Below are 14715 nucleotides of genomic sequence, written 5' to 3'. Positions count from 1 at the left end.
ACCTGGCCAGGCTGGAGGGCTGCTCTAGGCACTGCGAGCTGAGAAGAGACGATTCGGGGCATTCAGAGCAGCCACATCTGCTCCTCTCTGGGTTGCACAGAGGCAAACAAGCATTTCAACCAGATTAAAAGAGAATTGGCCCTTCTCAAAACAAGTGTAACCCAAGAAGTACTGGACACATGCAGAAAGGAATATAGACTCACAAACCTGCTAGGAGGACTGAACGAGTTTTATTATGACAATATGCTCCAGAACATGTTCAAAATCAGGATAGCATGTTTGTAAATGAACACCCTGAGGATGCAAGGAGAGGGCCTGAAGAAGTGCAAGAGCTCCTGGACAGAGAGACAAAGAAGCTAAAACACAGCTAAATATAAAAACAAGTGTTTGATGAGGCTGATTAACCAACATTAACAAATACCCACTACCTTTTTGTTCCTTTTTCACTCAACCATTCTCAAAACAGGGGGGAACAAAGGAAGAAAGGCACAGAATGACACTTCCAAGGAAAATACAAAGGATGAGCGAGAGTGAGGGCAGGTAGAGGCAGAGGAGAAGCAGCTGCCAGCATTTACCTGAAGCCAGAGCAGGAGGCCTGGGTACGCTGTGGCTGCCTGTAGGGACAGCAACCTGAGGGGTGGAACAGAACCAGAGAAGTCATGGCACATAGGGTGGCAGAGAGCAGGGAAAGCAGGGGAGCCAGTCCCTCCCAGGGCAGACAGCCAGTGTCCCCTTCCCAGCACATGCTGCCTGGCAGCAAAGCACAAGGGGCCGGTGTGGGGCTGCCCTGTGCTGCCCCAAACCTTTCTCGATCCCTCCCTTTGCCACAAGGAAAGAGCCAGACAGACTACAGCGAGTCTTTGTTCCTCTGCAGGCTGGAGGATTAGCATGTGTCTGATGAATCCTCCTCCTCGCTGGCAGCCTGCAGCTCCTGTGACTCTTGGACACGAGGTGGTGCGAACGGGGGCAGCTCCGCTCCCCCACGGCTCCTCCTTTCTCCCCTTCTTTCATTCTCTGGCAGGCACCCTTCACACGGAAGATAGAAGAGAAGCTGCCATCGCAGAGCTGAACGTTGCTCGTCTGTATCACACAAATTCTACCAACCCAAAGCCTTCTGTACTTCTTACACGGCCCAAGAGTAACGTAACTGGTCTGACAGTTCTTGGTATTGGCTCAGTATTGAAGTGTAGGTAAATGCTCTAAGTGTGTTTTCCTTTTCTGTCTTTAAATGAAGATACACCTAAAATCAGCTTATATTAAAATCAGTGTCCTATGAGGTGCGAATCCCAACACGATGCAAAGAAGGAAGTTTCAGCTGGAGGGATCTTCATGAGGGTCAACCTGACCTGTGGCTGGGAGGACGGGCAGTCAGAAGCAGGACCGAGAGTTTCAATCCCATGCTCATCTGGGGCTGTCTAACTCCTAAACTCTTCACATCAGGTCTGGGGAATCTGCTCCAGCACTCTCTTCTCTCACAGCCAGCCCCTTAACAGAGCACATAAAGTTACTGCTAAAGCCAGGCCAGCCGATACCCTCCACAGCCAGGCTCATTCCTGCAGGCTGCATTCAGCGTACTTAATCCTATTCAATATTACCTCTTTCCTACTGCTAGCATTTGTTAATAAAACTTGGGTTTTAATTTGAGAGCTCTTAAAACTCTCCAGAAGAACGTGGTATCTTCACAAGATGCTTTTGTGGGACGACTGCTTCGCTTTTATTTACAGTCACAGCTTAACCCTGCAGGAGCCCACCAGAAAGCTGCCTACACGTCCATCCTTTGGCCGTTGTACTACTGTGTCCAGCACTGATGAGGCTACAGAGTGGTTATCTAAGGAAAAGCTCAGTGCTTGAAGCACTTGTTGCCCCAATACCCTGCCACCTCCCCTTCCAAAAAGAGGAGTCCCTGATGTACCCCTCAGGCCAATTCTGTGGATGGCTACGAAGCTCCACTGCCCTGCATGCCAGGACGGAATATTCGTGCTCGCACACCCAACACATGAAGCTGCTAAGGGAGACAAAAGCTTGAATGTCACACAGAAACAAAATCTCTAAAAATGCAACAGAACTTACCGCCTTCCACCACCAAGCAGATGACATTTTTCAGTGTGAATCAGATCAAGACAGAGATCCCGTAAAATAACTTCAGCAGAAACAAAACAAAAAACCTACGTGTTTTAAAACTAAACTGAAAAGGTTTGGGGGGTTGTGTAAGAAAAAACCCTTACAGATTTCATGTGACCATAAATCAGACGCTGGATGTCTGCGCACACCACCGCCAATGTGAAATTTTCAATACCTGGGCGAGAGCAGAAAAAGCAAGAAGACGTCTGCTTCACCTGCCCCACAACGTAAGGTTGGCAAAGAGAGAAACAAGTATCTAAGCACCGATTCATTCGAGTTTGATCTCTCTCTGAATTCTGTTATTTACTGTCACAAGCCTTTTTAAATACTGTTACAAAACCCAATATACTATAAAACTCGAGCCTTTACAGACCCCTATGGCAAGAAACAACTATTTGGGTTTCCCCTCTGGGATCAGAATTAGTTGCAAATAGTAATTATATTTGATCACTATTCTGGGGACCTCAGTTCCTATACTTACGAACAGCTCCCAGACGCAGGTACAGAACAGAAGAGCTACTCTCAGAAGCGACTCAATCAACAGTGAACCAAGGTTATTTACTGTAGTGCTAAAGTAAATTGAGAGTAAAATGTTTCTGTTTCAGATAAGGTACAGTGTTGTTGATGTTGTGTTGTTTTTTTGGGGGTGTTTGTTTTTGTGGTTTTGTTTTTTAATATTTTCAAGAATATCAAAACTTGCACGTATCCTTACACTCAAAAAAAGAAAAGGCAAGTATGAACCCAACAGCGGACAACCAAATCTTTCCACTAAAGAGCCCATGGTAGGAAGCACAGCTGTTCGCCTTCGTTAACGCAAAAAAAATGAAGTTGAAGACTTAGAAGAAAATACAATTGTGCTTGGTTAAGTGGGTTGAGCCATTAAAATCTGTACTTTAACGGAAATTTAACAATTAATAATCTAGTAATTAAAATGTCTCAGAAAATCTTACACCAACAAGAAGCAGAAGGCACAGCCGTATCCCACCATCTCCCCAGCACCTCCTGGAGTTCCCGTCCAGTTCTTCAGCCACCGAACCAACAGAACACCGCTTGGCTTAAGGGATGTGTCCAGCCCTGTGTCCCTAAACACGGGGGGAAAGTTTCCAACATTTCTAGAGAGCAAGACGGTTCCATTGAGCATGCTCAACTCTTCAAGTCTTATTTTAAATAAATAAATAAATAGTTTAAAAAGAGATAAAAGAACAAATCTGAATGGAGCCAAAAATCCCACCATCTGTTCTAGTTAGAATTTCTTTCTTGCCTCTATTAATGTCAGGAGCTCTCATTTCATTACTGATTATTTCTAGCTATTTTTTCCAATATTAAAAGACTTGCATAAAAGGCACATCACTCCTTCAAGGATCACTACATGTCATCAGAGAAAAAAAAATCATGGAGCAATCCACAAGTGAATTTGGCAAGCTTCACAAACCACCACATTGCAACATAATCTTTTTCTTCTCCCTTCCTTTTTGTTTTATAGCTCACGTATAATGGTAGAATTACACCAGCGTCAGCATATGAGAACACCTCATGCTGAAGAGCAAACCTCACAGGCAAATGGAAAGCTTGATTCAAAAGAATCAAATGCCTTGCACCGGTGAATTAGTCTGCCCTACGATCACATGTTTAAGTGTACATATCAAAAAAAATACTCATTTCAATTTGTCACCACTTTTCAAGGCATTTCATTTCCATCAGTCTGTAAGCACCAGGCAGAGCTAGAAGCTGTGTGTTAATAACAATCAGAGCCAAACGGTGCTCTCAGATACAAAGTGCCCGTGGTCACATCAGGAGAAGAAAAAGGATTGTACAACCTGTCCCCCTTGGTCTGCTGGTAGCAGAACTCACAGTGCTTAATAGCTGGGAATTAGAGTTTTGACAGCAAGGAAAATCAGAATTAGATCAGAGTTAGAGTTGTGGCATTATCATCTCTATGATGGATCAATGCAAACCTCGTACTAAAGCAGCCCCCCTAAAACTAGTCAAAGCCTGGGCAAAAAGGAACATTTCCAGCATCAGCCAAGCTCTGTCCATGTGCTCCTGGTATCTGAAAAGCAGCACGGCTTGCAGAGAAGGAACAGATCACACACCTGCCATGCACATGGACGAACCATCAAAGTACAACTGCAAAAATGTGAACTTGTTAACAAGTTCCTTAGTCTCTCATCTCGATCATAAAACACTTTCTACAATGCTGACTTCAATTTAAAACTCGTAACTAAACCAGATAGCCCAGGCTGTCACCCACCTCACCCCCCGCTGCCAGAAGCAGCTGCTCAGATAGAAAGCTTACTCCTCGCAGGCAGAGAGAGGGCCGAGCGCTCATTTTACGCTCTGCACTTCAATGGGCAGCAACCCGAAGTTCAGCCCACGACCTTTTACAACCACACGCAGCCTCTGCAGAACTCTCTGGAGCCTATCGTCTCCAGCCATGAAAATCAAATCAGGGCTTTGCCATTGAAAAAGCATATGAGAAAAGCTCACATCCTTATCTAGCGCCTTCTCTGAACAGAAATCTAATGACCAGCAGTATTTTGGAACTAGCACTCCCATACAAACCTTCCGTACTCCATCTCTCTACTTCTGTCTGAAAGCTTTATAGATCTAGCTGGGCTCCCTACCAGTAACTTGATGGTTGAAGGCTCACACATACCAGTTACTCGCACAAAGCCTGGGCATGCGCGCACACGCTCCAGGTCAACACGAATGGAGGCCGTGTAACTCACATTACTCCGGGATGAGGGAATGCATACAAGCAGTTACAAGGAATAGCTTTCATGCTCCAAATTCACACCTCCTAACCTGGCCCAAACCAGGAGTCACTTATGGATGTACCACAGCCACCTCAGGACCCTTTCAGGCACCACACCACACGCCCAGAGATGCAGCACATCACTGCGTGGCTCTAACTGCTGGCAAACATTTCACGGCAGCAGCTGTTTGGCACCCACTTTGTCCTGGCGGCAGCGGGGAGCTGGCTGTAACCCACCTCGGTCCTGGCTTGGGGTGAGCCACGCAGGCTCCCACCAGCTCACAGCGGGTAGGCACAGCATCGAGTCTCCATTTCTGCTTGTCATGAGCTTCCCTGTAACTTCTGCACCCTGGCTTCTTCATTCTAGTGCACAAGGGATAGCATGCATATCACAGGAAAAGGTCAGAAGGTCAATTCAAAGCCATGAAAGCCTACAAGATATTTTTGGTACTGTAACAGCAAGTTTGGTTTGATTTTTGTGTGCGCTTTTGAAGCAGAACAGTGCAGCAAAAGCCAACGTGCATCTTGAGATATGCAAGAAGTTGTTGCAGAAGAGGAAAACTGGTTCCCTATTCTCATCTCTTTCTCTTTTATTTTTACACAACCCGATTTTGAGAAAAACATTTCGGTTTTCATTGCCACAGGAGGGCAGGAGCATGTAACACTACTACACCAGTTTCTTAGAGAGAGCAGAACAAACAGCGGGAGCTGGAACGCAACGAGAGCCAAGGCAGAGACCCAGAGCGTGATGGAAACTCAGTCATACCAGCGGAGTTAACTGCCTGTTAATGAAGGCGTATGCATCCCATCTGCTTGCTGCAGAAGAGCTGGAAGGGGTTCAAAAACGGGCCAAGACAGACATACCGGCAAATACATGATGCAAACATGTGATCCCTGCTCAGAAGTTCACCCCATCGCTTCGGACAGGGGCGAGCGCACAGGCAGGTTCGCTGCGGGACGCAAAGCATGTTCTCGTCACGGACTGACTGCCACTGCCCGTGGAGAACAGACAGCTTCCCAGGGTAATTTGTTTATTCATTAATTCTGATTGCAGGAGAAAGTTCTGGCCTGCACCCAGCAGCTAATTGGTTCAATAACCAGCATCTTGGTTTAGGAGGAGAAGAAAACATAACGCCGCAGTGACAGCATGCAAGTGAAACCTCGCTGTCTGGGTGGGTACGGCCGGGGGCTTCCAGAGAGCTGGAGTGCAAAAACGTTTCTAAAAAACGAAACAGCGTACAGCTGACATGCAAGGGACAACTACCAACACTCCTCTGAAGACTTCTGACAAGTAAGAGGGGTGACAAATTACTATTGTAAAGGTGTTCCTAATGGTGCCCCTAAAGCACAGAGAATACATTTATGGATGAATTCGTGAAATAAAAATCCAGGTTGTTGTATCTATTTGGTGACTTACAACTCGTGGTTATAATACTTCAACTTCTGTTTCCTTCCTAACTAGGCCTGCCACACACAATATGCTATCAAGAAAGCTGCCAAACTATTGTTTGAATGTTCAAAAAAAGCCAAATATGTAGCCCACCACACTCAGAACAAATACGATAGCCTGAAATCTGCCTTATTCTGCACGCTGAACAGGAGTTCAAAGGAATTAGGGGAACTTGCCAGAACAAAATTTGCTGCACAACCGCAAGTCCCCATGTATCTTAATTCATAGTATTTACGAGCAGAAATTTCCCCTCTCATGAAAACAGGTAAAGCAAAACCTGAAATTCACTGAAGCTCATGTAACCGCTCTTATATAAAATTCCCTTTAATAAGAAATACTTCAGGTTTTGCAAATACTGTACAATATGCATAGGCATTAAATTTTAAATCATATTAGAAAAGAAATTGCCACATTAACGAGCACATTTGAACTAAGGCTTCGTTTAACCCATTCATCCCTTCAATAAGAAAACTGTGCAAATCACTCCAGCCTGCACAGTTTATAGGAATTTTCTTGCTTTTAAAGCCTTTGATTGTACAGTCATTTGTACAATCAATCCACACGAAACAGCAAAACCAAAGCTCGTGCACTCCAAGTGTAGCATCATGAGCAAGAGCAGGATGGGTTTCCATTACCAGTCCTTCCTATTCCGCTACCATCAGCGTTTTGCAGGACTACAGAGATGGATTCTCTGGTAGCCCCTGACTTCCTCGTTCAGGAGGTCGCTTTTTCAAACTACTTCTTTTTATGAAGACCTATTTTAGACTGCTGTGTAATTGTGTTTACGTATCTGGCCACCTGATGCCTCCAGGAGCCGTATAGTTTGCTAGTGAAGTCATTTTCTCTCTGCTACCCGCCGCGCCTCCACGTAACTGAACACTTCTAAGCAGAACTGAGCGTGCAGGGAAACGTGAAGAATCCTCTCGGCGTGGTTATCCCTCACAATTAGAAGAAACGCGTGCTTCTGCTTTTCTGCAGCGGCTGACTCGAGGCGGGGGGAAGGGAATACAGAAGCCCTGGCCGAAAAGCAGAGAACTGTCAGCAGGAGTTCAGCAGTACAGCAGTTCACCTCACGAAGAGGATGAGGGTTACTCTCCAAGGGCTGACCAGGGTTTTCCCTTGTTGAGTTGTGTGGAGAGAGGGAGAGATTATAGGCTGGGTTTCTGTGTTTTGTTGTTATTGGTGGGGTTTGGATTGCTTGTTTTTGAAATGAGGATGAAAATAAACTCCAGTATTTTGCTGGATTAGATATAACACGATGATAAAATAAGACTGAAGCTTAGTTACTAACCTGAACCCTGTCACAGCACAACGCTCTTAACTCAGTACCTGCAGGTGCACCGTGTGTCGTTTGGCCAATTGTTTACAAATTTACTAAGACTTTCACTGCACTGCTATACAAGCTTTAACTTAGTGCCATTCTGAATGCCTTCTTTCTTTCCAGAAATATATATGTATATATATGCAACGGTTAAATTTGGGTTTCTTTTTGACACATGAAAACTTCCTCCCAGGACAATGATAAATAAGCACGATCAGTGCTATGTATTACAAACCAGATTATAACCTCACTTCCAGCATTAAAAAAATACAGCAGTGGAAAGATCTCACTATCCACAAGACCGGACAGTCCACACGCTGCAATTTCACAGGTTGCCATCACGGCCGGCCACAGGAGAGAAGCCTCACATGGAGCAGAAAAGAGAGCAGCCCCCTGGTCCACGGCATTTAGGTGACTGGGACACAGACTAGAGGAAGGAACAGAGCAAAGCCTGAGTTTCCACGATCATTGCTGCACCTTGTCTGTGAGTAAATACCGGGCCCTGGTCCTTTTTGGCTGCCAGTCAGGCAATTCTTCCTGGAAGTAATAGATGTGTTTATTTTTCCTTCCCAGTCAACACCAGACGACAGACCAACAGAGAGCTCTGACCATTTAAACTGTCAGAAGCCACCTCTTCAACTTCTTGATTTAATACCGACTCCTATTAGGATGGAAACAATGAAAGCACAGATCGAAATACCACAGCAAATCCTGAAGTTTTGCCAATGTTCTTTGGAGTACTGAACCGACACGATCTGCACTACCGAATGGGTAACAAAAACGCAAGCCCACGTACGGTGTAAGCATTCTACATCTGAAGGTGTCAGTTTTGTGATTTTTATTCTTTCACAACGTTAATTACTTAACCTTGTATTTCTGCGTTCATGGAATACTTCCTCTAAGCTTCTGTTAGACAAAACACAAGCTTTTGACGCTGTAAGTGTTAAAAAGCTGGGTTGTAGCACTAACTACGCTGTTTGCAGCACGACACGCAACGCCCAAGTCAATGACTATGCAGCTTCCAGGCAAGCTTAGGGGTTCTTGCAACAGCATCACTTGCTGTTTCAGAAAACTGCACTGACTTCAGTTCCAACAACAGGGTCCTTCATCTTAACAGCTACCTAACCAACTACTGCCGCTTTAGCAAAGAGAAAGAGCAACAAACTACTGGCATCAGAACCAAATTAAAAAGACAAAGACCACAGCCCCGTTTGATTTCAACATCTTTCTTGCTGCAGCCTTCGCAAACTAAACCATGTCAGACAGAACAAACGCTGGGACCACAGCTGACAGGCCAAAAAACCCAAGTACTAGTGCAATACATCACCCTCCCCTAAATCTGCACAACGCGGTAATAACAAGGTTGTGGCTACATGCAGTGAATTCAAGCCCTTAATGATTAAAAAAGGGTCACTGGGCACCTACTAATGGCTGCGAGTCAGGTAAGTGTCACTACTCACTGCTCTGGTTAACAGCTCTGTAAAGCACACTTATGACAGGTAGGCGATGGCGATGTGCCACCAGTTCCCAAAAACAGGCACTGGTTTCAGTCACATCGCCGTGTCGACACTTTCAAAGGAAATTTAGGGTGGTTTTGGTAAAGTTAGTCATAAGTCATGGAACATTTCAGCACCAAAACAATGGTGGCACAATATTTTGCATTCCTCATGAATAAAACATTCCCACAGACATCTATAGGCATTCTGGAAATAGAATAAATGCAAGACCAAGTCTCCAGCAAACATGTTTTGCAACCCCAAATATAGTCAGTTTAGAAATAGTTGGTGAAAAACTGCTTAACTGCTTGAGGTCGTGGGGTTTTGGTGGGGTTTGTTGTTGTTTCTCTCTGAGCGGCTGCACCAACCTGTGGGCTGAAGGAGTGGGAGACCAGAACGTGGGTAAGGTAAAACTGCACCTCAGCATCACAGAGGGATTTTGCCATGTAAATAAAGACGTGTTCCAGAACCCCTCTCCAAAGCAACCCCAGCCACGAGCAGGATCCAGGCCACAGAGCGAGCCTGTTTTAAAGCATGGCAGTCAAAGCAGCGAGAGGGTGAACTGAGATGTGCTGCAATATTTATGCAGCCATTATAATGCAAATGCACAAGGTACCAGAAGAGCTGTTTGCATTGGTGCCCAGCCCCTCCAGTCTCCGCACAATGCCAGCAGAAAGAACAATTAGGATGCATGCATAACAAAAAGCCTCCGACCACAGGGCAGGCAGCTCCCCTGAACTGGATACAGCAGCTATGGCATCATCAGGGCTCCGTGGAAATACCCTCTTGTGGATCACTTCGGACCTCTTGGACCTCTTGCTCCCCCGTAGACCACTTCCAGGGAGGAAAGCAGGGGGAAGATGAGCATGGCAAAGGTAGGAGCCAGCCCCAGCCCCCTGCCTGGAGAGGCAGGGCCCGTGGGCCGCACCAAACAGACTGGCAAGCAAACAGCCACAGACCTTCCTGGGGCATAGCGGTTTTTGTAAAGAAAAGGGAGGTGGGTGTGCAAATTAGGATCTGGTGTACGTACATCTGCTCAGAAAGCCGGCTGTCCTTCCGCAGGGAAGCCAAAAAGCAAGCGTGGTCAAGGCCGTCCTGTGCCTCTCCACGTTCACCTCCAGTAAAGCATCACTAAAAGCTGCGCAGGCACGGCAGGTTGTTTTAAGAAGTTGTGTGACCACACACAGCAGTGTTTATCTACGCCAGTTCCCAGCCTCTTCCCGTATTCTCACGCTCATCAGCACGGCCACAGCGCTAGATGGGGACAGGCTTCACGCCCGCATTTCTCTCCTAGATCAAGAGCTTCAACTGCAGCCACCCTCAACCAGGCTAAAATTAACTGTGTGGAACTGGATTACTTTTAAAAAAGAAATCAACACTGCATAATTACAGGGCATATCCATTACCTAGGGGGTCAGTGATGGAAAAATCCTCGGTAATTAAAATCCTCTTTCTGCGAGAGATCGTCGCTTTGCTATACCCCAAATGCCTTTCCTGAGCAAAACTCAGTGTCAGAGAACACCCAGATTTAATAGCACGCTGTTTGCATTTCACAACACAGCCAAGCCCAAGCAACGCAGGAAAAAAAAGAAAAAGGCAAATTAAGGTCAATGGGTAATATCGCAAACATTTCCCTCTTTTCATACAACCTGTTACATTTTATCTCAGGAGATTTTGTAACACACCAGGACTACTGTATGAAACAGACTCCAATATGTCTCAGGCAGTCCAATTTTAATGTAAACAAGGGCTCTTTTTATCTCTACAATCTAGCTACAACTGGCTGTTTAATCTTCACTACAGCGTCCTCCCCAGCCCTCTCTCTCCCTCCCTCTCGCACACACAAACCCACCAGAAGAAGACCGAAATACCTCCTCCAAGATGCAGAGTTGCCTGCAATAAAGATAAATAGAAGGTATTACGGTGACAGAGAAAAGCAAGCAGCGCTTCGCTTAGAAGAGCATCCCCAAAGCTGTCCCACAAAAGAGAAAAAACACGAGCAAGCAAGGAGCCTCGAATGATTTGGGGTAGGAAAGGCAGAGGGCCAGGCGGGGTGGATGCGGGCTGCCTGAGCTCCGGCCCTGCTCTGCTCACCCAGGAGCGGGTCCGAGGCTGGGTCCGGGCCCTGGCAGTGGGGTCTGTGCAGGGCCAGAGCGGAGGCAGAGCAGGCAGAGCTGTCTTTCAGGCGCACGCACGGACACGCAAGTTTTCGTCTTTCCTCAGACAGGAAGGAAAACCCACTGGAAGAGAGAAACGGCTCATTTTTAGCACCTACCCAAATTCTCCGCAGCAATACTACATCTGAGGTCCCTCAGCGCAGTTTTGTCTCCTTATCGCCTGCCCAAATCATCCCAAAAGGGAGCTCGGTTATTTGCACAGCTTCCTCAGCCTGATCAAGAACAGATCAAATTTGATCTTCTCAGCCAGAAGAAACAGGAGATACTTTTATGGCCCTGACTCGATTAATATGCATGAGCATTACGCAGGCACACAAACACACGCCTGCACCTCTTTCACGGGCGTTGCACACTAGCGAGGAGCAGCCGGCCCGCACGGCGACGAGCAGGATCGCCACACTCCACTCTAGCAGCAACACGCGTTTCTAGAAAGCCACAGCCAAGCAACAATAAATCCCAGGGTTTCCTAAAAGGCACACACACGGCAGTCCCCGGAGAAATTCACCCCTGTACAAAAGCTAAGAGAGCATGGAGACAGACAGAGAAAATATCCATCCTCGGAAGGAATCCCAGCCACGGTACGAAATTCCTGGAGGAGCACACACCCGTCGGGGCGATCGGTGTCACCACAACAAAGGAACGCCCCTCCCAGCACCTCCTGCCTCACGGACATCTCGTCGAGCACCGGGAAGGGAAAGCTACACCGGGAACGGCAGCCACTTGCCGCCGATGCTCTTTACAGACCCTACCCTCACCATCACCCCTGGGAAAAAAAACCTGGGGGGCGTTTAACATCTCTAGAGAGCACGGGAGAGATGGACGTGGCAGGAGCCAGCATCCTCGCTGAGGATGCCTCGTATTCCTCAAAGGAAGGCTGTGGACGTGCAGGGAGCTTTGTCTGGAATCATCTCTCCGCATTACAACATTATACATAACACGAGTTTTGCCCAATGTACGTGTTTTGCCTTGCCACACGTACAGAAATCCTGATGACTTACAAATATTAGCCTAAATTAAAAGGAATCCAGCTTCAAATTATGAAAATAACCCTTCATTTTGCTCACCCAGAACAAAGAATAATTACATAGAAAACCAAGACAGTCAAGCCCAAATCATTCAAAAGGAATTAAGGGGATAAGGGTGTTACTAAAATTAAAATGTATGCACAACAGAGTATTAATAAATTCATAGGATACAGTAAATCTTTCCCAAAACCAAGCTAGGATTATATCAAGATCACCATACAACATATGCCTGAAATATGGCTGTAAATAAGTGTGACTTAATTTGACCACCACCTACTTTAAGCCCTTGATTTTATAAATAGAAGCTCCCAGTAACGCCTAGCGAGATGTATAAAGAAAAAACAGTTTGGAAGGTAAAAAGGGAAAATAATAAGTAGAAAGCTGACTGTACAAACAAGTAGACAGCAGAAAATTAAAACCTTGAATCTAATTACCAAAACCAGTTTAATTTGTATTTCAGCAGTCGCAGAAATCTTTGCTGCAGCCATGACAATACACACCACTACAACTCCTCATCTTTACTATTCTGCCTCAAAAGTGTCTTTGTGCGTGCACACGTGCAGAAGTGCACAAAACGCAGGCTCCCACAGCCCCATCTCAGATGCATCCCTCTAAAATTGCGATTGATACCATAGCGCTTTGTGTCTGTTCTGTCCCACACGGCGATTTTGTGTTCCCTTCCCACACCTGCTCCTGACGAAGCCCGGCGGGCCGAGGAGCCCAGCGCTTCCCCGCAACTTCAGCACCGCCGAATTTCTCCGCGGCTCAGGCTGCTCGTAGGCAGCACACGCAGCCGCTCACCTTACCTCAGGTTACCAGAGCCTTTTAACCACCTCGCAGGGACAGACGCCAAGAGCTGGGCGAAACCAAGCTCCAGAGCCACGGGTACTCGCGGGCAGCTGTCACTCGGCTCCCTCGGGGCCACCTCTGGATCCCGGGCACCGCAGGAAGGCGCTGAGCGCTGGAAGGGGACCCTGCCTGCCCGCCCGGCTCCCCCACAGCCGCCGCGGTGGCTGCGAGGGGCGCAGGCCGGGCCCCCCGGCCGGGCTGGGGCAGCGCACGCAGGGTGACGGGGTCACTGCGCTCCCCCCAGCTCCTCCGCGGGGCCGGGCAGGAGGAGAGGTGAGGCGGCGAGGCTGGGCTTCCTCCTTTCTTTATTTATTCCCCCCCTTCCTCCGGGCAGTGCCACCCCGCCGCGGCACGGAGGAGCTCAGCACCCCGCCGCGGCGCCCCCACGGATCCGGACCCCCCCAAATCCCCTCACATCCCCCCATATCCCCTCATGGCGCCCCCCACCCGCCGCAGCCCCCCTCACCCCGCCGCAGCCTCGGGAGCTCCGGGGGGTGTGGGGGGGGGGGCAAGCCCCGTGCGGGGCCCTCCCCGCCTTTGTGCCCGCGGCCTCCCCGGGGCCCAGCCCGCTGTCAGCCGCCGCCGCCCCGCAGCCGGCCCCGCCGCCCGGTGCCCGCTCCCCGGTAAGCCGGTGCCGTACCGTGCGGCTCCGCCATCCTCCCGCGGCGCTCTGCGCACCCCCCCGGCCCCGGCGGCCCCGCTCCGTGCGCCCCGAGCCGTCACGGGACTCCCCGCCCACGGCCCTCCCGCCCGCCGCACCACGGGGGCGGGCGCGGCGCGGCGCGGCCCGGCCGACGGCTTCCAGGTCACGGCGCCGCCGCCATCTTGGCGCCGGGCGGAAGCGGCCCCCGTTGCCCGTGGAGACGGCGGCGCTGGGGCCGGGCCCGGGTCCCGCTTTCCAAAGATGGGGTTCGAAATTAAAAATGCTCATTTATACCGGTTTTGCTCTTTTCGTGATGAAACGTAGCGGTGAGAAGCTGAAGTAAAGCACAGCAGGGCAGCTGTCGCTGGGCAGGGAATCAGCCAGCAAATACACGCCGATAACTCCACCCTTCTGCTGCAATTCCTTAAATATGTCTTAGGAGATAAGTACAGTAACGCTTGTGCCAACAATCCAAACTAACAGGCGTTTTTGCAAAGGCAAGTTCATCCGTGCAAGATTGTTTCTTAATCTGCACAAATGGAGCAGTTAATTTTATACCCTCCTGCTGGATGCTGGGGAGCTGAGCTCCAGCCTAACGCCAGGCTCCCGCAGCACTGCTTCTCCCAGAGGCTTCACACAGACCTGTCCCAGGGTAGAAGAGAGACACGAGAGTCAGGATCCTTAAAAATATTAGTTAAGGGTCCCTCAGCTTCAGGGGACTACAGTGACTGGCCCGTATTTTGAACTTGGTGGTACTGTGGCCGAGTACTTCTCCTTACGAGAGATCCACAGACTGTAACTCAGAAGTTTCTTGGTCTCCATTTCCCTAAAAACCTGTAGAACCATGAGAGGATCTTGAATTACTGCCATTCACACCG

General features: G+C 48.4%; 1 protein-coding gene across 1 annotated transcript in view; it reads right to left on the bottom strand.

The window, feature by feature from the left end:
- SHOC2 (SHOC2 leucine rich repeat scaffold protein) overlaps positions 1-14024 on the bottom strand; it is a 66070-nt gene extending 52046 nt beyond the window's left edge. The window contains exon 1 of the mRNA XM_035329818.1: positions 13835-14024. The gene's annotated coding sequence lies outside the window, so the exon portion shown is untranslated. The remainder of the gene's footprint in view (positions 1-13834) is intronic.
- Between the last annotated feature and the right edge of the window lie 691 nt (positions 14025-14715).

Source organism: Oxyura jamaicensis, chromosome 6 (genome assembly GCF_011077185.1).
Source record: "Oxyura jamaicensis isolate SHBP4307 breed ruddy duck chromosome 6, BPBGC_Ojam_1.0, whole genome shotgun sequence".
NCBI lineage: Eukaryota > Metazoa > Chordata > Aves > Anseriformes > Anatidae > Oxyura > Oxyura jamaicensis.
The sequence above is the reverse complement of the archived record's forward strand: the minus strand, read 5'-3'. Positions and strand labels throughout refer to the sequence as shown.